At 40.0% G+C, this 24,015-nt stretch overlaps 1 protein-coding gene across 1 annotated transcript in view; it reads left to right on the top strand.

The window, feature by feature from the left end:
* The window catches only part of SPRED1 (sprouty related EVH1 domain containing 1), a 99,122-nt gene that overhangs the window by 32,520 nt on the left and 42,587 nt on the right, over nucleotides 1-24,015 (top strand). The gene's annotated exons all lie outside the window — the stretch shown is intronic.

Genomic DNA, 24,015 nt, shown 5'->3' with positions numbered 1-24,015 from the left:
GCAGCTTGGTATCAGTTGCATCTGATACGGAGGCTGCGACCCTACCTTCCTGTACATCAGCTCCCACGAGTGATACATGCCCTGGTTTCCTCTCGCTTAGACTACTGCAATGCGCTCTACGTGGGGTTACCCTTAAAAACGGTCTGGAAATTGCAGCTGGTACAGAATGCGGCGGCACGTTTGATTACACATTGTCGCCGCCGGGAGCATATTACCCCGGTGCTAAGAGATCTGCACTGGTTACCAGTTGTTTACCGGGCCCAATTCAAGGTGTTGGTTTTGACCTTTAAAACCCTATACGGTTCCGGCCCAGTTTATCTGAAGGAACGCCTCCAGCATCATCAATTATGCCGCCTAACAAGATCAGCCACACAGGACCTTCTCTCGGTCCCACCAGTCAGAACAGCTAGGCTTGTGCGGTCCAGAGAGAGGGCATTCTCGGTTGTGGCCCCCACTCTCTGGAACTCTCTCCCTTTCGGTCTCCGACATGCCTCCTCCCTGATGGGCTTTCGCTGAGCCTTAAAAACCTGGCTATTCTGGCAGGCCTACAGAATCCTTGGGGTGGATGAGCTTTTATAATGTATTAATTGATGTTTGGACTATTTTTGTACTTTTTGATTGTATATTGTATTTTATCCTGGTTGTTGTAAGTCGCCTAGAGTGTCCGTTAACTCGGACAGATAGGCGACTAACTAACTAACTAACTAAATAAATTTATTATTGTTATTAATCTCTCTATGTTGGCATCATTGCACTGGAATATCGAATGCATGATCTATGGTTATAACAGAATAGTTCTGCAAGGATTCTTATGTTTAAGTTCAAAATTTAGTGTAAGAGCTATTGAAAGGCACAGTAATAGGACAAATTGCTGCCTGTAGGCAGATTTTTCCTCCTTTCCTCCTTTCTGCACACACAAAACATCCATATCAAGGAGAAGGCTCAGCAAAAATTGGTGAAGGCTCAGCAAAAATTGCTGCCTGTAGGCAGATTTTTCCTCCTTTCCTACTTTCTGCACACACAAAACAAGCATATCAAGAAGGCTCACCACTACTACTTTAAAATTATAAATCCTTTGTAGTTCTAATAAGCTATTTGCTTAAGCTCCAGCTGTGAAATTTTGTGGCATATCATATAAGAAAAAGGGAGTGGGGATTGCAAAGCATAGAGCACTTTCAGGGAGCAAGCCTACCTACTTGGGGGAAAAGGGATGGGGGCAGAGATCTGGGGCAAGCAGGGCAGGAAATGGTGGGGTTGGTAGTTTATTCTCTTTTGTTTTGTTGTTAGTTTTTTTGCCCTTCCAATGGGAGGGAATTAACTTGCACCACTTCTAAGGAGCTTTTTGGAGGAGTGCCAGGGAAACAAGTAGCCATAGTCTCCTGCAGCTCCACAACCTTGTGAGCAGCCTTGAGGGCCTTTTGGCCAAAAGGTGGCATAGAAATAGAATGAATGAATAAATAAATAAATAAATAAATAGCGCATCGATGAAAACAATGTGTTATATGACAAAAATTAAGCCAGTGTTTAACACAGAGTCGGTGTCTGTGTTGGAATTGCTTTTTAATATGTTTTTAAAGCTTTTTTAAAAAAATGTATTTAAAACTTTTTTAAAGAAAAGATTTGTTAAAGCTTTTTTAAAGAAAAGATGTTTTTAAAGCTTTTAAAAAAAAATTTGTTTTAACATGTTTTTAAGGATGTTTTGTTTTAATATATTTCAAAGTCTGTTTTTATGGTGTTTTTAGTGCTTTTGTTTGCTGCCCTGGGCTCCTACTGAGAGGAAGGGTGGGATATAAATCTAAGCAATAATAAATATTTAGAAAGCCTGTACTTGAGGATTCTTCAATGGCTTTTTTTAACCTGACAGGGTTTATTTTACAGGTGAGCTTTCTTTCTTTCTTTCTTTTTTCTTTCTTTTTTCTTTCTTTCTTTTTTCTTTCTTTCTTTCTTTCTTTCTTTCTTTCTTTCTTTCTTTAATTAGTCCTCATTCTTCTCAGTAATAGTTTATTCATCTTTAGATTACATATTCCTTGGAGTATATTTAAGCTTGCAATTGTTTTGCATCACATGTAGCAACTGATAAAAATCACCTCCTCAAAAAAAAGGCCTTTAAGTATGGACTGTATGACTACTAAATAGAACATCTTTTCTGTTCACCCTCAAGGTTGCTGCTGCTATTCATGCTCCGTTTTGCAGCCATCAGATAGCATAGGGAACTAGCTATCATATGAGACAAATATAACTCCATTAGTCAGCTTGCGTGGGTTGCTGATACAGAATGCAGCCAGTAATTTCTCCCGGTGGATTTTTTTAAAAGTCTGTTGCATCCTGTTAGTATCTAAGCGTACATATCCAGAATTTGACTGCCTAATTTCCTACATCAGATAGCTGTCTACTTCTAATGTAATTGTAGTAAGACACATCGAGGCTAAATTTGTATGACATGTCATCCCCATGTGAAAAACACTTTCAGAGATGTGAGTGCTGAGATGCTGTTGTGGAATATTTGGGATAGGACTGATCATATTTGCCAAAAGGCAAAGTGTAAATATTTTAATAAAACAGTACGTTAGTGCCTTAATTTATACTTATTGAAAGGATGATGTAACAAAGATATACTCTGTGAGTTCAATGACAAAACTGGGTTTTAAACCTAGATGACCCACTTGCATTCCCAATGACATTGTACCACACAGACATATTGTTCCTTTTTTTATTGATGGGAATTGGAACTCTCGTGCAGTTCAATGCAGCTCACACAGAAATCCTTTCTACCAGACTCTGTCCTTTGCTTTCTGAAATACATGTCCCTCATACTTTGAAATATTATTAGTTTGCATGGATACCCTCTATCAGTACTTGGGAAATGTAATGTGTTGGTCAAACATTCAAGTTAATATCTGTTAAATCTCACCAGTTCTGTGAGGGCTTTCGTCTTTGTCAGACCTTCAGAACATAGTTGCTTTTTGTGTATGTGTTTTTAAGGCTGGATAGTATTTAATGTCTCTGCTTATGTATGTATATGGCAAGTGGAAAACTTGCAATTTGATATTGAAAGATCCAGGCAATCAGCCTAATATAATTTAAAATAGGCAGAGGCGCTAAACCAAACCTCCTTTTAATGGTGTGTAAGTGCAGTGCTTCAGTAATATAGAACAGGTTTAGAAATGTTATGTAACGATATTATGCAGCCTGTTAACTATTAGATGGGTAAGTTTCCCTCCTAGTCACTAGGCAAAGAGAAACAGGGGAGCTGTCAGTATTAAGAAAGCATGTGGGGGTATTGCTGAGATACAGTCCAATGTCTCTGTACCGAAGAGCAAGCCTATTGGCCACAAAGTTTTAAATCTCTGGTAGCTTTTCAGATAGTGGAGTTCAGTTAGTGGTTGATTAACAATTGGCTGGACAGATTTACACTAAAGTGCTATATTTACCCCAGGGACTGCCTATTGCTTGTGTGCGTGGTGCCTAATATTTTTTGACTTGAGCCTTCCAGGGGCCACATGGTGGGTGTGGCCACCCTGCACTCTTGTGCACACAGGCAGACAGCTTCCTCAACTGATTCATGCACATCAGCTGAGGAGGGGAATTATCTCACTGCTCATTATATGAGTTATCTGATTTACCAAGAGCAGGCAGTTTGCACCTCTATCTGGGTGCTGGGCTGGGCAGAGGGGTTTAAGCCTCTCCACCAACTTTTTTTCTTTTTCTGTGAATGAAGTTTGGAGGGGGGACACAAAATTTTACGTGCAGGGCTAGATGAGGCCCCTGAGCCAGGGGTTGGCCACATTGGAAAAGTTTCCTATGAAAATTGGTATTATTTGGAGAATTGCATTGGCTTTGATAACATCGCATATTATGGGAAATTAAGCACATACTAATATTAGTGAGTTTGCTCCAGAGAACCAGAAATAACTACCATGGCTGCTATTGTATTGTAATATCTATATATAAATGAATGAACGTTTAAAGGTTATAACATGCCAATATAAAATGGCTTAGAAGCAGCAAAAGCAGCTTTGCAGCTTGACACACCACTACAGAATAGAAAGGGTTAAGAATGCTGTACACAGGAGAGACATCCACACATTGCCTGGACTATGTACTTAGTTATTAAAGCAGAGCTAGAGAGGAGAGACTGGCGATGGAAAATCACCTAATATGGCATTATGAGGTTGAGTCTTAGAGACCCAGCATTGCTAAAGAGAACAAAAGAACCAGGAAGGTGAAAAGATTACATGCAAAGTAGTCATTTTTCCCATCTCATGAGACTCAGAGGTAGATGAGATTGAGACAGAAGAGATTGAGAAGATAGAGAGAAATAAGAAAGTTGGGACACTATATTTACCTGTCTGGCAGTAGAAAGAAATTGGGAAAGAAAATAGCTTGATTTCTTCATTGTAACTCAGAGAGGGCACTGTTACCAATGGGCTTTGTGTTCTCCATGAAAGGTGATTATTTTTAATCTGGAGAATATTCTATGATCTGTAATTGGGGTGGGCAGGTATCTGCCCCCAGAGTGAATCCCCCTGTTGAAAACTGACAGCCTTGGGTTCCTTGTGAACACATCAAAATGTGTTTTTTAAAAAATAGATACATCTCATTTTAAAAATCACTGACATGCCCCTTTCTGTAGAGAGCTCCTGACTAGTCCCAGAGTAACGTAACAAACATGCTGCAGAGGCAAGGGAACACAGGGAAGGTAGAGGCAAAAGAAGGAATCGAGCTAAAGCTTAAGCAGAAAAAAGCAAGCAAGCAAGCTCCTGTGGTTCATCAGAGGGCTAGAGCATTTGAAGAAGATTGGTGGCAGCAGCCTCCTGATAGCGCCTCAAAAAGATGAATGAAACAGGGATGCCTGGGGTGTGCACTTATAGAAAAAACTGGTTGTAGAACCTTGCCCTGAATTTGAACAGGATTTTTCCCCAAAAGAGGCCCAGGCTTGGACCTTTTGTGACAAAAGGCATTGGTGGCAAGTTGCTGAAATCATGAGTCGAGTTAATTAAGCGTCATACCATAGAGCTAGAGCCTAGCTGTTGGGGCATTTTCATCTATTTAATCTATCTTTTTAGCAAGTTACTCTTGACTTGCTGAATAGGGGGTAAACTTGAGAGTTTTCATGAAATGCAAAAAGGAATAATTTATTTAATACTTGCAGGATATGGTTGTTGGTTGGGAACAATTTACTTATAAGAGGAGATTGCTGGCTGAATTGTAGGTGGTGTTTATGTTAGATATAATAGACCCTGGGGCAGGGTATATCCTCCTGTTTGTGGCAGGGATGTGCCTCCAGCTTATACCAGTGCTGACTCACACCATAAGGGCTTTCCCTAGTGACCACAATGATGTTCTCATTGTTCAGAGTAAAGCCAACTTACAGACATGGGGATGGGGGTTTGTACAGAGTTCCAGCTGAACTGAGCTTCTTGGAAACAGGAGTTACTAAGCAACAGCAGGATAAATTCTTCAGTTTGTCAATGGCTGAGGCAGTTACTGGGGTAGAAGGACCCAGAGGTCCAGATCAGACGTAACGTTAGCCTTGCTTTGATTATTACAATTATTGTACCCATACACAACAAAAGAATTCCTAAGAGAGATCTTTAAGCTGAAATCCCTGCTATCAGTGAGTAGGGAAAATAAGTATTTTTCTTAGTTACTTCTCTCCACCACCACCATTGTATTAGTACAAATCAGTGTTTATCTTTATTTTCATATCTGTTACATATTTAATCTAGAAGACCATTTCAGAAGCATTAGAGTTGTGTATGTCCAGGGCCTCAGATCACATGGGAAGAACTCTAGGTGTAGCTCTTCCTACCCTGGTGTCAACTTCACTCGGCTTTTGGGAAGAACCACAGTTTGGGCTTCTGTGTAAATTGTGGAAGGAAGGTGATCTTACCTTATCCTTGCACAGGAAGTAGTAGTGCTTCAACAGCTCCCACCACTTGAATAACATGAATACGAGGCTTTCTGTCTATAAGTAAAATGGATACTGTCTCTCTCCCTTGTAAGGAAGAGGGCATTCAGCTCAGGAAAGAGTCCACTCTGAGACTGGGAAGGCAGAGCTAAGACACTCTTCCTGATTGTGTTTGTGAGCATATGGTCTATTTTTTCACATGGAAGCTTTCTGTTCTACAGTAACTATCTGCTACACGAGATTGTCTCCTGCTGTCTACCATGGGATATTTACTGAAAGCAGTTTTATGGCCCACCAGAGCCTGTTGGTATAGTGTTAGAAAGCAGAAAGTAATTTGGATGGTAGTAAAGTTTCATAGCTGTAAAATTCCGAACAGTAAGCAAAGTTTATTTAGCAGTTTGTCTCTGGTGCTGTAGTGTGTCTCTTCGCCTTCCCCCTCACCTAGCATTCACTGCTGTACATAATGAGTTGTAATAGAAATGTGAACACAGACATTGACATTTCCTTTCATTCAAAATGTGCTGGTAGGGGAGCTTTCCTTTCCTCTCTTGGAATGAAGGAACACACCAGATGGACCATTGAAGTTTTTATATACTATGGTGAAGAACTAGAATGAAGGCGAGCTTTCAACCCCCTACTGTAGTTTTAAGAAAGGATCAGACATGAGTGCTGGAAAAGACGTGTTTTTTTTGGGGGGGGGTAGATTTATGGATTTTATAAGTTTATCAGAAAATGTCCACCACATGACATGTATTTAACTCCTTTCTTGTTTTGCACACATTTATAATTCACGATGATTACAGACTATCAATAATTAGCAGAGTTTTTTTCCAACTGAAAATGAATTTTGTTTATGAAAAGTATAATGTCAGGATAGAAGTTGAAAGTGCTCATTCAGCATTGTGGTCACCCTTGTGTTTGACTGTAAAAACCAAATGCTTCCTTCAGTTAGTGCAGAATTATGCGTGTTCATCTCTACAGACCTTATTTGCACACAACTTTTAAATTATAATATATATATAGTGGTAAATATTGCCTCTGATGTTTTTTGTGTCTGTGTCTTCAAATGTACCTGTGGTGTATTTAGAAGGCACACTTTGGGGGGGGGGGAAGGCCTTTGCTCATTCAAAAAACTAAATTGAACACTGGCAGTTCCTTGTTGTTTTAAAGCTGAAGAGACAAAAGAAATATGTTTTTAAGTTAATTAAAATGTTTATTTCCTGCCTTTTTGAACTTAAAAGAATTACAAGCCAGCCCTCAAATATGAAATCCAAGTGTGATTTTAAAACAATAACCAAAACAAGAGAACACAACAGCAAAGAACAGAACAGAGGCAAATGTTAATAACTAACTCATTGATTAGCAGGTTTTTTAAAAAGCAGTCAAGCAGAAGAATCTCTTCATACTCGTAGGTCTGGAAAAGCACAACTTTTGCATAGTGTCTTTATTGGAATCTGTTGTATTATATATAAATAAGGGGATTCCTTAAATTACTGTAATGAAATACTTAAGAACCTTGCAGACAGATTAGAAATACTATGTTTCAATCAAGCATTTGGTCAGTTTCTCTGTAAATTGTAATATTTCACATATTTGCTCCATTCCTTCCAGAAATCAGGAACTTTTATTCTTGTTTTGCATGAAATACAAGTAATATATAAGTTTTTAATTTTAGCAAGCCATGTCTCAAATGTCAGTACATCTTTTTGCTATAAATATTTTGGATATATAGGGTGATATCACTATAGAGTGTTAATGACAAAATGATTTCTGGAACTTAGCCTTCAAGTTACTTACTGATATCTGTGTCCATAGGAATAGCAATACCTATGATTTGGTTGATAAAAACACTGAATCTTTTGCCAAGAAATTCTGATTTTTGTACACATCCACCAATTTCTTTTTGGCGGGGGAAGAACTTTTAATATTGCCATGTCAATAGAATTTACCATCTAATGTTTGAAATATTTGTTTTAACCCTAACATTGTTCGCTGTGAGGGTATATTTTTAAAAACTATTTTTAAATGTTTTCAAACGTGTTAAATGTTTTTTTAAAAATTTAGGAAATATATGCTATTTTGCTGTGTGCTGCCCTGTACTCCTCTGAAAGGAAGGGCAAAATAGAAATTTGGTAAACAATAATGTCTGGGGTATACCACTGAATCACTTTGCCTAATTTCTAAAACCCAACAAAAATGGGCAGAGTGAATCCAGGGTGTCACATTTCAAAAGTCCCTCCTTTGGGTTACTCTCCGTGATATTAGAGATGATGGAGGAGCTGGGTGTAAGCCTTCTGAGAAAGATCTCAAAGTACAGGTAGGTTCATATGGAAAGGGGTTTAAGGTATGGTAGCTCCAGACCCAGGGCTTTTAAGTTCAAACCAACACTTTGAACTTGGCATGAAAGCCAATGAAGCTGTTTTAAGTTTTTCAGTTCATGTTCCCTGCAGCTTGCTGAGTTCTTGAATCTGTTCTGAATCAGTTGCAGCTTCTGATAATTCTTCAAAGGCAGTTCCAAGTGGAGTGTGTTGCAGTAATACAGTTTCTGTGTGACACAAAGCATGAATTACCAAGGCTAAGTCATTCTTATCTAGAAAAGGTTGCAGCTGGCATATCAACCTAAACTGTTAGAAAGCACTCATTGATGCTGCTTTTTCCAGGGCATGTAGGAGCAGTGTTTGAATACCCAAGGTGGAAGTTTGGGTATTCAGGATGAGTGCAATCCCATCTGAAGCAGAATCCTGCTGCAGAGCCACCCATGTTGTCAATCAACAGTTTTGTCTAGTTTGGATTAAATTTCAGTTTGTTCTCCCTTATCAGTGATCTAAGACTTCTTCTGCTTCCCTAGGGTCAGATGGAAGAAAGAGATGATCTCATCCCGCAGTTTTATCTACATCAGCATTTCCCAACCTTTGGGCCCCCAGTTGTTGCTGAACTACAGTTCCCATAATTCCTGACAATTGGCATGCTGGCTGGAGCTGATGGGAGTTGTAGTTCAGCAACATCTGGGGACCCTACGATTGGGAAAGGCTGATCTAGATGTTAAATAGCATGGAAGACAAGATAGAGCCTTGTGGCGCCCTGAAAACCAAAGGCCACTGTCTCAAGTGTCAGTCTCCCAGCACCACCTTCTGCCTCTAAGAAGGTCCAGAACCACTGTGAAGCAGTGCCCCTACAGTTCCATTGTAGCAAGGCTACACAGGACACAGTGGTTGTTGCTTCTGAAACCACCAAGAGATCCAGAATCAACAGGAACATATCCCACCCCCACTCCATCCATCTGCTGGAGAAGGTCATCCACAAAGGCAACCAAAGCAGTCTATCTCACAAAACTAGCACATGTAGCTCATTAGAGTGGTTGCTTTTAATGCTTGCCATAAATTTAAGAGAAGAAAAACCTAAATTATTCAGATGTCTTCATATGTATACATATGAGTAGTTCTATTCATATGTGGAAATACATGCTTTCTAAATGCAGTTCACCAGAACCTTTATATTGAATTTAAAAATTCAGTTCCTTGTTTGTTCCTGTGTTAGAAGTAGACTGTTTCACAGTCCCAACTGAAATACTAGATACACTGTAGTGCAAGGGCTTCAGGATATCTTGTGGTGGTCCATATGTTTATTTATACAAGTGAACCTCTATTTCCGTTTTTGGGAAGAAAACAAGTTAGGAAATAGCAAAACTGAATGCAGAGAAATACCAGTGTGTGTAAGAGACGAGCCAGAGACAACAAACCATCAACACTATTGAATAGTGCTGCTTTATACATTCTGAAATGTATTACACTGGATGAATTATCCAAACCCAGTGTAGGTTTATGAACACAGTCCTTATAAATTGTGACTGCACCTTCATTGTAGAGTAGACAACTGCTGATTAGTTGCTCCCTACTTCAGACAGTTATAGCAAGTGCACATTTTGGAGAATGCCAGGGTGTAGGTGTGTGATGTATAGAAACATACAATCATGCTTCAAATGTGTACACTCTCATTTATTTTCATGTCACCAATGGAAAAATTGCTTCAACATGCACCAGCCTATGAATAAGGTGGAAAAATGCAGATGGTATGTTAACTTGATTGAAAATAGTATCTGGTTGAAGTTTTGGCTGTAAAACGGGTAGAGACAGTATATTGGCTTTTGCAGAAGATACTAGTCTTTGAACAGCCAAATGGACTATTAAAACCTCTTGCCCACACTTCTGTAGTTTGGCTTCTTTGCATAATTCACATTCTTCTGTCTTTACAAATCATACTGGCATTATTAAACTATTTCCAGGGCATTTGAATGTGTCAATGTGATGTTCCTATATTAATGTATATATGGTAAGTGTTGGTTGTTTAGAAGATACATGGTAAGTGGAGTGAAAGAGGAGGGGGAGTGAATGGGCAGTAGAATGCTAGATGATTGGCTGAGTGTTTAAAATGGCTGAACGTATAAAAGGAAGAGTGAGAGTGGAATCTGGGGGGAGAAGAGAAAGAGTGGGTTGCTTGGTGGGGTTTGAGAGAGTTGTTTGCCAGGAGAGAGTGAAGAAGGAGGGGGGTGGAGTTCGGATTAGTATTGAATAAAACCATATGCTTATGTGCCTTAAGAAGAAATCTTGTTAATCTTGTTAGCTTTGTTATCTTTAATAAATACTTAATTTGGTTTACCAAAGGCCTGATCCTTGGCTGGGGTTTCACAGACCAGAAGGGAGGGTAAGGTAATGACCAAGGCTGAAGGGGAACTGTAACAAATGGTGGCAGCGGTGAAGAGAATAACAATACCAGTATTCAGAGTCTCTGGGAATACTAGTATTAGGACATGACTGGTGGTTGCCTAGCAGGGGGATCTGTTGAGATCTGTGCTAGAGCGGGGAGAGAAACAATAAAAAAGGACAGTCCGGACTGGTGGAGTCCCTGGTGGTGCCTAGTGACAGGCAGTAGCCACGCGCAGGTAGGAACCTGACAGGGAGAGCCAGGGAAGGGCGTCACAGTCCAGTCTCGGGCAAATAAAGAATTGCGGTGTGAGTGATGCTTTACCTTTCCCCTCCTCACAGCTTCTCATCAGCTGTACATATTCTCCAGCAAAATAGTTGTCTTGTCCAATGAAGTCTGAAACAGCAGCCTCTTTATCATTCAGTCAACTGTTAGAAATAGTTTAATATCAAAAGAAATCTCTTAAGTGGTTTACATAAAACATAAGAAAAATCAACATAAATACAACAATAAAATAAAACTTTTTCAAAGAGAAAAAAAACCTATGTGCCATGGATAAAACTGAACCATGCACAAAAATACTTTTTTTAAAAAGAATTAGGCATCAAAGGCCATGAAAGCTTGGGTAAATAGATTTGTCTTTAAGAGACATTAATGCTGGTTACTCTATCCACCACTTGAACCATCCAGGGGAAGGCATTCCAAAGGATTGGTGCCACCACTGAGAAATCCCACTTCTGTGTTGTCACCAAGTGAAAATCCACTGGTTGTAGAATGACCAGCAAGGTTTCTTTGCACCTCAATTTGGTCTGTACTGTGGGAAACAGATACTCTGCTAGATACCCTGGTGCTGAGTTTTTATGGCTTTAAATGTCAACATTGAACATGGCTTGGTAGCTAATAGACAGCCAGTATAGAGCTTCCAATGGCATTGTATCTGTAAGGCAAAGTTGGGTGCAAGAGTGCCCCACATACAGCACATTACAGCAGTCTACACTGAGGTTACCAATGCATGGACCAGCATGGCAAGGCTATCCCTGTCAAGGAATTGTTTTACCTAGTGAACGAACCAAAGTTGGTCATGGGTGCTCCAAGCCATTGATGTAATCTTGTGACAGTGATGAATGTAGGAGCACACCCAAACTTCATACTTGCTCCTTCAGAGAGAGTGGAACGCCATCCAAGGCAGGTACACAGTCCAATCCCCAGACCTGGGAACTACTCGTCCATAGGGTCTTCATCTTGTTTGGATTCAGGTGCATTTTTATTAGCCTTCATCCAAACCATAACTGCATCCAGGCACTGGTTTAGGACATGCACAGCCTCTCCTGATTCAGATAAGTAGAGCTGGATGCCATCAGCATATTGGTAACACTTTGCTCCAAACCTCTTAATGACTATCCCCAGTGACTTCTAATAGATGTTAAATAGTATTAGGAACAAATTTGTGCTACATGGTACCCTGCAGATCAGCTTCCAGGGGGTAGAGGCAGAGTTATCAATTTCCGTTCTCTAGAACCAACCTTGTAAATTAGGAGTGAGACCACTATAGAACAATGTCCTCAACCCACAGCGATCAAGTTTTCAGAAAGGGGTCTTTCTTGGTCCCCCCAGGAGATGCCAGGGATTCCGCCTGGAACCCCCTGCATGCAAAGCACACACTACCCACTGTGCTATGGTCCTTCCCCCAAACTGTAGGACCTCTAAATTTGAGGCAGTTTTAACACACATTATATAAGCTTAGCTATGGCCATGGCTGGAACTGACTCTTTAAACAATATGATCTTGTCTGCCCTATTTACATATGAGTATTTGCATTTAACTGTTTGTTTTGGTGTGTATTTCCTGGTGTGTAGGAAGCTCATACAAAGAGTGACTCTTACTCTGTAAACAAACATAAAGATAAAAAGGTACCTGATTACCCTTAAACATGTGTACTTCCTTGGCTTCTACATATAAAATGGTTGGGGAACTAATATTAGATATTTGTATAAATAAATAGGAGTGCCACTGGCTTGTTTGTTTTTAATAAAGAACCAATCAAGTCACTTTCACTCCTGTCCCCCTTTAAACTTCCTTCCCTCTTATAACCTAGTGTCAACAATCTGTGAAAAAGAAGCACATGGTGACTTTCACGTCTATTCTTTGTGCATGGGGCATAGGGATATTAAAGATTGTTTTACTGCAAGTGTTCCTCGCCTCCCCTCACATCTGTCTGTTGCTTTCCTTCACTCAGCCTCTTTTGTACAAGTGGGCTCCCATTGCTGAGCTCAGCATTGAGTTGCCAAGAAGTCCCAGGGAAAAGGGGAAGGGCTCTGTTATCTTGGTGGCTTCTGTTGGGCAACTGTTGTGTCCCTCTCAGGGTCATGAGTAGAGAGACTGATGGTATTGTAAGTGACAAGTGCAGTGAGAAAGTAAATGAGCTGTGGGCATTAAAGGCACTTTGTGGAGTGGATACAGAGAGGAGGGGAGAAGCCCAGGCACCCAAATGTCATTTGAATCTTCTGCCTGGTGGGGAAATAGAGTCTACCATGCAGGTAGGTAGGCTTTGCTGAGAGGTAGAAGAGAACAATAAATGTTCAGCATTTTCCATGCATTCCAAGTGTTCACTGTTCTTCACATATATTGTTAGTTATGTCCTTACAGCAGCTCTCTCAGACAAGTCTGTATTAGCCCCATATTGCAGGGTTACCTGGCAGTTCTAGCCAGTGAATAAGCACAGCCAGAGGCTTTAGAAGGTTTGCTCCCCTTCCCCGGCCCCCCACCCAGCTGTTTTCCTTTTTGAATGCACTCATACACCAGGCTGCTTTTTCTGCAAATAGCAGCCTGAGTTTTTCAGCAGGAAAAAGTTTCAGGACAAAAGGTCCTTCATGTATTATGACTTTGTCCCAGTAGATATCCATGCCTAATGTGGGGGTATCGGGGAGAGGTGGGGGGGGCAGGGAGTCGCATGGCATTGGTAGTAGAGCTTCATTGCCCCTTTCTACTTGTGGACCCCCCTTCATGAGTTAACACATGAAGGGGTGAAACACACATTCTATTCAGCTGAGTGTTCAGGGGAAAAGATATTTTGCAATCCAAAATCAGTGCAGGAAGAGAAAATCATCAATTTGTGAATTAAATAGTTAAAACTTCACACAGGCAGGCGGAGGACTTGAAAATGACCTAGAGCAAGGGCAGATTTGTAAATAGGAGAAGCTGTTGTGGGCGCCAAACACATCACAACTGAACACATACCACAATCTTTCAAGCCTAGTTTCAGTGGGAGAGGAGACCCTCTGGGTGCCAGGAAAGGCCTCTGCAGGCACAACATTGGCTACCCCTATCTACAGCAGCCTTCCCCAAACTCCAGGTGTTTTGGACCACAACTCCCGTCAGCCCCAACCAGTATGGCCAATGATTGGGGATGATGCGAGTCGTAGTCCAACAACATCTGGAGGGCACCAGGTTTGGGAAGGCTGATACAGAGCAGGCAGACTGAAATAGCCTGTCATGAAGGTAGATGGAGAATGAGGGGGGAAAGGCAGGTGCTTGCTTTTTCCTGCCTTCCAGAAATAATTCTCTTGCAACAGTCATTTCCTCTGTTGCTACAGAGATGGCATGAGAAATAACTTGGCCTTGGCCACCAGCCACAGGAAGAAGGGCAACTGAAGTCATGTTCCTCCTCCTCCCAGAAATATATTCTGTATTTTTAAATGGGAAGTGGGGGAGATTCCCCTTTGGATCTGGGTAAACTACTCTGGATGTTGGATTGACCAGGATATGCATGAGGTAAATAAACAAACATGATTCCAGCCTATGGGATTCTTTAGTTGCTAGATTCTGATTGGCTATAACTGATGCTCTGCCCGGCCCACACAGCTAACTAAATAGAATGCAACAGTTTAGACAGAAGCCACTCCATGTGTTCCTTGTGTGAAAAGGCTCCATGTGAGTAAAAAAGAATGGGGCCATCCAACTGGGTCAGCCCCTGACATCACACCCATCCTCCTGGTTCTGCTCTCTCACCCATCCCAAGCTCTGAACATTGAGGAAAGCTGCCAATGCAGCAAGTGCAACAATGTCGTAGTTGGGGTGTAGCTGTACCATATCCACTTTCTTCTGCAAGCTGCACTGTGACATCATTACCTGGGTGAGGCTTGTCACAAATAATGGTCGAGAACAACAATTAACTTGCCACAGCCAATAATCTTCGCTTGTACAATTCCATTACTTTTGCTAGCTAAGGTGAACAATCATGAACTCCTGACAATGGAATCTTTCACTAAACATAATTGTTTTGGGTTTTTTCCTCTCTCTCTACTCTTTTAGTTTAGTTTAATACTTCTACCCTGTTTTCTGTAATATGCAATCAAAATGGCTTACATATTAAAATGACCAGAAATGCCTTGTGAAATAATTTTCATTAACTGTGCAAAGATTTTAACACTCCATCATCAGGGAGGAGTTGACTTAATCTGAACAAAGCCTTTAAAGTTACTACCATGCCAGATTCGGGTACTGCGAGGAGAAAATAAATATGAATGATTAAAACTTACATTTTCAGACATGAATAAATAATTGAAAAATTGCTTTCCACTAAGGGAGAGTTCTACAACTTGCAGTGAGAGCTGTTCTAAAAGAGAGAGTAGAAGAGCAACTGACTTTCCAAATATAATTATTTTGTATTTTTAGAAAATAATGCGTTTCCTTCTAGACTGGGTGGTGTTATTATATATACAGTATGTCAGTTTTCTTTCACTTACATCCGCCAAAGGCTGCATTCTTGTACTTGTCCTAGGTTTGGTAAATTGGCTGGAAAAGTGACATAGCCTGCCTGTCTTGTAGTTCTGAGTTTGAGGGCCATGCTGACATGGGGAATTAAATAATAATAATAAATCTGTGTTGTGAATGAAAGGCTTTTCATTTGTTTTGTTTTCCCTATTATAATATCACATGTGCTTACTAGTGAAGCAGCTGTGCTCATGTTCAGTGCGTATAAATTGATAAAACGAGACATGCAAGTGAGAACATGACCTAGTTAAAAATGACAATTGTGCACCATGAGTTTTCACTTTCCTCTGCTTATCCCTAGATCTTGTACTTTTGTATTTAGACCAAGAACAGGAAAATTGATCCATCAAAGATGTCCACTTATAGAAGTGAAGGGGAGGTAATTTTCCCCCAGTTTACCCTCCCTCCCACACCGCAAAAAACCACAGCAACCCTCAGATTTGTATGCTTCCTCCTCCCATTCTCTCATGTCAGTAAAAGAGAAATTGGAAGCTTTCACTTCCAATTTTAAACAAGCCATAGTTCTCTGTGATATCCATACTTGGGAAACAAACCAGGGTCAAACTGTGGCTTAAGACTTATTCTGAAAACAGTACAATCAAACCATGCTTCGCTGCATTCAAATATCATGTAGAAACAATTGTTAGTTTAGAATGGAAGCAGAAGCTTCACATCTTCTCTTCTGGCAAATGAGAGGAATGTGTGTTACATCTAGCTGAACTTTGCATAATGTGCATATCTTTATCTGGTATATCATACTGCTGCTATCTTAAACCATATCAGAAAGATGGTATTGGCATTTCAGCTATGAAAGGGGACATTAAACTCTTGAATCTCTTCCACTTCTTTGATGGTTAAATAAATCAATTTATTTAATATATTTATATCCCACTCTTGATCTATGGGTTACGTATGATTACTCTGCAATCTCTCATCCAGGCATAAGAGTCCTTTATCTTTAAGAAGTTGGATTGTAGCATGTGCCCTTTAGATCTTGCATGTCACGTTTGTGATTAGGCATGGCACGCTAAAAAACCTGAGGTAGAAAACAGTAAACATTTAACCAGAAAGAAGTAGGGCTTCTGGAGCAGTAATAATGATAAACTTTATCAAATTATGTAGATTTTAGGACAGAACAACCAAGCTGCCTCTCCATAAAGGAAACAGGCCGCTTCCATCTGTCTGAGGATATACTTCAGTTCAGTGAAAGTGTAAAGTAAACAAAATCTGCAACACTGCTCCATGGACTTCTTGACCCACCTTTTAATATTACGTACTAATCTGAGCATAACAATACAAATCCATTAAGTGAAGCCAAAAATAGTTGCTTCTTATGGTTCTGTTAGAACGGTCAGTCTTTTCTGGGACCAGCAACTTAAATTGTACATCCAATGTTAACATTTTTTACCTAGGTATGTATATGTAATTTTCCCATACTGTACTACCCGACTCTCACCCTAATTGGTTCCATAGTGGCAGTAACTAAGCCATCCAGTGTTGTTGGTGGTAGGCATTTTCAATTCTTCCCTCATGTTTTATGCTTTTTCTCTATAAGAATTAATGGTGGTCATAGAGTGGTATTCAGCTAATGCATCCCTTCAGTGCAAGGATTTCTGCTTGCGCAGCAGGACTTCCCTCTCTCCTCCCCCCCCACCATGCACCCCACACTGCTGCCCCTTTACTTTGTTCCTCCATAAAACTTAGAGGGAGCTACAGAGACTCAAGTCCTTGACACAGAGTTCAGCCCTTGGTTTTTTTGATCACCCTGGCCTAGAATGTGATGGAATGTAGGGAACTTTTTAAAATGATACAGGTTTTTTTTATCAATCATCTAATATTGAACTAGAATCAAGACTTCAAAAAAAAGGGTCCCTTTGTCCTCAGTATACAATCTAACAAGACACAAGGACTTTCTGTTCCAAGACAGGGGCTCCTAGGTGGCCTTCTACCCCTTGGTGCTGCCTGGCAGCAGACACATCCTTCCTCTTCCTTTCCTAAACAAAAGTAGCCTTGTTTATCTTTGACTGCTCTTAGGGAATTGTCTTTTGCTGGCCAGAGGTTAGAATTTCCCTTTGGCAAGAACTCTTGGGCCACAGCTAGTGGAACATCTTGTACTGCAATCTGACCCATTTGCCTGAGAAGGGGTGAGAACAATTGTTTAATGTCCTATATACTAAGCAATATTCCACAGGCCGTGCGGATTGCATCCGGAGCCCCATCAGAATCAAAACATGAAATGGCTTTTGGATGAATTGGAAAACAATTGGTGGCCCCTGGGATCAATTTAGGATTAAAATCAAGAGTTCATAAGCAGAGGCTGAAACACATACTAGGCCCAGAATTGAGTAGGTGAAAACTGTTTGCACATTAAAAGAGCCCCACATGGTGGCCATGAGTTGTTCCATATGACAGTTGCTACCATAGGATAAGCTGTTTGCATGCAGCAGTTTATTGCGCAGATCAAAATATTTTTCCACACCACATGACAATCCTTTCATTTTCAAAATTTACAGGAAGAGTGTGGAGTAAGGGCTGAAACCTGGGGAGGATGTGGTTTTCCACTTTGATCTGAGAGGGCCCTGTACAGAAATGTAGATAAAATTTATTTATTCATTTGTAAAAATATTTGTATACTATATTTCATTTAAAAACATCAAAGCAGTTTACAAGGAAAAAAAACATTAAAAATACAATTAAAACAAAGGTCAAAAAAGCACCTTTTTGCATAAGCCTGGCGGGACAGAAAGGTTTTCGGCAGGCATTTGAAAGTTAGAATAGAATAGAATAGAATAGAATAGAATAGAATAGAATAGAATAGAATAGAATGGAAGCTATCTTTCTACTAAATGAGAATCATAGTAAATTAAGTTGCTGCATCTAGTGTCCTCTTTTTGCTTTAGCTGCTGTTAGAATTAAGAACTCTGCTTTTTAAAAACGGAATATGATACTATAATTTTATTACTTTCATATAGTGATTTTCAAACTGTGATCCAGGAAACCCTAAGGTTTCCTCAATGAGAAGGTCAGTAATGACATACAAGCTTCTCTGAAATATGCCTTGCCTATGACTACTGATCTTTACCTTTAGTGCATAGCCAATGTGACTGGTGAGTGGAACTATAGACAGAACTAGATTGCAATGGATCAATGCTCCACTAATTCAAGAAGAAACAAACACAGTCACATACGCATATACAAACACAAATATATATCTTAATAGATGCATCCACTTGTTAAAATTGAGTGATTAGATTGGTATTCTATTACCTTTTGGATGTGGATACCTAATCTGCATTTTTTCAAGTGTGATTAATGCTTAACAAGTATGGACCTGTGTTGGTGATTTGAAAGAATCTTTTTCCTTTAGTTTTTACAATAAAAACTGAGACATTGTCTAATATATAGTAATATGAGGAGCCATGAATGTTTGTTGACAACTGATAAGTTGTTCTAGATGACCTCATGTATCGCAAATTAAGATTCTGAGTGCATGCCATTCTTTATAACTTTGCTATCCAGACAGCCCTGAGAGATGACTGTAGTTCCCGTTTTACAGATTATAAAGGGAGGACAAGATCCAGCATTATGCCAGTAGATTTAGTAGGACTTCACCATCCTTTTCCTCCCCCCCCCAGTCCTCTTTTCCCCTTCATCTGCTCCAGAGATGTGGGGGGGCTGCAGGGGAGAGAAGAGGAAATCCTTTCTGCAAGCAGAACGCCACAACAGGATATCATCCTTCAGGTGCAATCCTATACTGTCAGGATCCCAGCTGACCCAGACCCTGGAGAGACCTCTACAGAGGAAGAAGTGTGGGACATTGTGGAAAACCCTGCTCATGCTGATGGCTAGAGGAACCCACACTGAACCTGAACTGTTCTTTATTTCAGGGATTCCTTGTTTGAGTCCCTTCAGCCACATGCTCAAATATTTTGGAGATAAAGGTTCAAGGAAAATTGGGTGGTATCCTTAGAAAAAGGAAGGGTGAAGCGATGCTTTTCTGAGAATATGTGAGATAGTGGCATGTTTGAATGTAGTAGAAAGGAGCCAAAGGATGGGGAGAGGGATAATTGTGGGGGAGATGGCAATCAGGAAGGGAGGGGAAGGGATCAAGGGAACATACAGGGGGGGTTAGTCAGAGACAACAGGAAGTCAACCTATCAAGTGAGACAAAGGAGTAAGAGGGAAAGGGGGGAGAATGAGAGCTGAAGAGGGGAGAAAGGGGGTTGAGAAGAGATCAGAGTGTATTGCTTTGATTCTAGCACTGAAGAAGGAAAGTCTTGGCCAGAGAGTAAGGAAGAGAAAGGTGATTGACAAACCATAGGTGGGCATCATAGATAAGTGATGCCGCTAAGGATTCCTAAGAGTGGGTGAGGTGTACAAGCGGTGGTCAGCCAACCCTCATTCTTCCAAGGCATTCAGCAACACAAGGATATGAACAAAGATATTGAATGGAAGGAACGAAGCAGGATTGATGTGAGGAGCTAATTGTTTATTGGGAGAGTGGGGCAACCATGTAAAGAGCTAATGACAGGGATGAACTGAAGGTGACAACTGCAGAATGGACTGAGCAGACAGAAGAGAGAAACTTGTAAAAAATGGCAAGGCAAATTCCCAAGGTTTTTTTCCTGTAATTCACCCAGGCTGAAGTTGTCCTTATCTTACAGGAGTTGAACTTGAATTTAGTTGAACACAGCATCTTAAATGTTGCAAATTAAGAGAGATCTGCTATCAGACAAGTGCAGGATCTCCTAGTGGTTATTAGGCATTCAGGGCAAGAGGAGGTTTGGTGAACAGGGAGGCTAAAGACCTGTTCTCAATCCTCTTTAGAGGGCAGATGAAATATTGTCCTAGCAGGCCCCTGCTCTTTCCAAATTTAAATTCTGTATTCATACTTGCAACTCTAGATTCTCTTGGGTAGGGGAGGTGCATCAGTGAAATTGTGGCTGAAAACAGTTGATTATGATAATGACAGCCCAAGTGAGAGATTCATTATGCAGAAGAGGCTTCCACACCTCAACATCACAGAAGATGTGGCATTTTTATCCGTTTCAGGTTTGTACAGTAACAAACCTAGAAGAAGAGAAATGCTGTCTTCAAGGACAAGTCAGGCAAAGGGGAAACTTGCCAAGAACACATTGCATTCAAAGTCGCCCAGTAAAATTTGAATTTTCTGTATAGCGCAACCAAGCAGTTGAATTGGTCTGTCAATCCTTTTCTCCTTTTCCTTCTTATGCTCTCACCAACCCCAGATATTTTAAGATGCTGCAGGGCGTTTTTGGAGTGTGTGCACACACATGCACACACATATATAAACACACACACACACCCTGAATGAAAGTAACTATCTGAAGTATAAACTAACTCCACATAATGGGCTCCTACTGGGAGAAAGGGTGGGATATAAATCTAATAAATAAATGGTGATGAATCTCATTAGCAGAATTGTAGTAGAGAAAAGGCCTTTAGTTTGCTCATGTGTTCACATTTCTGCTCTTCTAGATTGTTAGGTTCCTGTTGCGTTTATGGTGATAGAAACATGTCCCAAACACAGCATTTTGTCTGATGATACTGGAATGGTATTCTCCTGTATAATTGTGCTTTCTATTTGAGAGGGGAAAGAAATAGATCATTACCTCGGAATTTATTGAATTTCCTTTCCTCCTTAATTTGAGAATGAGGATATTCTGTTTCCTACTTTAAGAAGGAGAATGTAATATTTGGGGTTGCTTTTTCTAGTCTTATTTTGTGAAAACTGTCTGATGTCAACATCCTAAATTTCTGCTTGTCAGATTGAATAGATACACTAATTAGTTCAACATCTTCTACACATTGTAGGAAGATGAAGTATGCACGTATACAGGACTGAGTCACAAGGACTGTAACTTTAATGAAATATTAGAAACTTCTCTGGGTTGTTAAAAAATTAGAGATACATCACTCTGAATCAGAGCCTGGAAAAGTTACTTTTTTGAACTATAACTCCCATCAGCCCAATCCAGTGGCCATGCTGGCTGGGGCTGATGGGAGTTGTAGTTCAAAAAAGTAACTTTCCCAAGCTCTGCTCTGAATATACACACACACACAAATATTAAGGCAGTGTTAGCTATCTGTTTATAAGTAATTATGGCTGCAAAATCAAAGGATGGTTTGTTTTATGTTATTGATGATGACTGCTTATCAATTTTAAGATGCTGCAGGGCGTTTTTGGAGTGTGTGTGCACACACATGCACACACATATATAAACACACACACACACACCCTGAATGAAAGTAACTATCTGAAGTATAAACTAACTCCACATAATGGGCTCCTACTGGGAGAAAGGGTGGGATATAAATCTAATAAATAAATGGTGATGAATCTCATTAGCAGAATTGTAGTAGAGAAAAGGCCTTTAGTTTGCTCATGTGTTCACATTTCTGCTCTTCTAGATTGTGGCAGCAGTTTATGCGTTTAGTTGTACACATTAATGTGTGAGACTGTCCTAAGAATCCTGTTTGTTTTACTTGACAGCATACTTGGATCAGTTGATACAAGGGATTTATCTTGCATGTGTACACAGTGTGTGTTTGTGAGACAAAGAAAGAGATATATAAAATAAGGGTACATGAACAAAAATGTTTTAAAATGTCTATATGAATGTATGTCTACATAAATAATGGATCTTTAATTAGCCTTTAATATCTGATCTGATTATCTGATTTCTGATTTATCTGATTTTTGCCTCTCATCTTCTCTCATTGTCTGATTGGACAGTGCATTCATCTCAACAATGAGCTATGTTACAAACTGGCATGGTGGTTTTGGGCTCCTCAAATATGAATTGGCACTCCCTTAAAACTAGAAACACATTAAAACTTGTATGTGAGCATTTAAGCCTTCCTTGACACTCCCTAAGAAACCTCAGTGAAATTCAGTGCTAGTGAATGTGTGGACCAATGGTTAGAGAACAGCAACTCACTTAAAATTTGATTCTGTAGCTCAGGGGTTAAACAAGAACTAGAGTTTATTTTCTAATTATAAAGACTGAATTATTAATTTTTCATTATATATCCTTTGTTTTCCCATAATGTTTGCGGTATAGATGATTGTACTTTTAAAACTTGGGGTTGTTGAGAGTAAAAATATTATTCTTGAACTTTCTCCTTCCAGCTGTTTCACTGTTGCATGTGATTTAGGGAAGCTTTTGCTGTTTTTTCTCTTTTGAATGTAGAGCTGGAGCTGGTGCAAACAAAAACTGGTGCGGTGCCACCTTCCGGCCAACATGAGTGGCAGCGCTTTGAATGTGATAGTGCCTCTACCACTCCTTTCAGCCCCAGTGCTCCCAGCTAGAGGTTAGGATCGATCCTTTAGTCTGAGCTAATTCTAGCAAACTCTGTACAACAAAATGTCTGAATACATGGATTTGAATATAACTAAATAATGTCTAGGTATCCTTTATCCATGAAGAAATCCTGAACCCATGGTGAATATAAGAATGCTAAAGAATTTTCCTTCTGCTCAAGATGTAGTGTGATTCTGATAAGTGATAATTTGGGAAGATAGGGCAGTTTCAGACTACTCTGGGGTTAAAGGATGTGATCTTATGTACGTGCCCCTACCTGTTTAAGAACACCAATAAAAATAGCTCATTTTAACCATTATTTTGCCACTGTAAGGGCAAAAGGGTAGTTAAAAGTGTGTTAAGAGAAACAAATGTTTAAGTAACTTTGTAAGTGTACTTTTACAGCACTCTGTCTATTTTACCCTCCCCTCAATTTGATTAAATCTGATCACTATTGCATTAAAGAGCACTGTGGAAAGGCTATGTGACTCTACAGCAGCCTTTGGGGAAGGGATTTTCCCAGTCGTTAATTCCCCCTATGTATTCCCACCTTAAATATAATATCGAAGGGAAAGAAAGTGAAATCAGATGTTAATCCAGTTATTGTTTCATTTTTATTGAGCACTGACCTTTCACAATTGCTTCTCAAAATAGTAGTGAAGGTTAGATTAAGCATGCAGCTACTGGAAAATTTAAGAGTCTCTTATTAGGAAGCAAATGGGCAAACATTACAATCATCTACTTAGTTTATGCTTTTCTGCAGTAGGGTATTGTGATCCAAACTGTACTCATTCGTTTCTTACCAAATTAAGACAGTGTATAGTGGAGTGTAAACAGGACCATTTCAGCTGACAGTGTTGCCAAGGTTACCAGTACTGCGCAATACTGCCTTGCCATGCATTCTGATACAAGACTGTCACAGCCAGTCCAGTATTTTAAATTTGGCAAGACCAGATTTGTTACAGTGTGTTGACTTTTTTTCAGTTGATAAATTGTCTGGCTTTTATCTCTGCATTTATTTTTGAATAAATATCATCAAGAATTCCTGCGAATGGTGCTAGGACTATGTCATAGGAACCTACTCCCTTCTTGAGGACCCAGTGGTTTATTAGCTAGATTTTTGCCTTACTACAGTCCTGTATACTGAACATTCTTGGACAAGTCAGTTAGAAGGAGCAGATAAACCCCAGCTGTAGGTGAGGAGAGAATTACAAAATGCAAATTGAATGTTGCTGATCATGGTGCATTTAAGTGGAGTTGTTGGAGATGTCAATGGTTTGAACAATGGAAACGACCGTACTGTGG

Source organism: Rhineura floridana, chromosome 2 (assembly GCF_030035675.1).
Source record: "Rhineura floridana isolate rRhiFlo1 chromosome 2, rRhiFlo1.hap2, whole genome shotgun sequence".
Taxonomy (NCBI): Eukaryota; Metazoa; Chordata; class Lepidosauria; order Squamata; family Rhineuridae; genus Rhineura; species Rhineura floridana.
The sequence above is the reverse complement of the archived record's forward strand: the minus strand, read 5'-3'. Positions and strand labels throughout refer to the sequence as shown.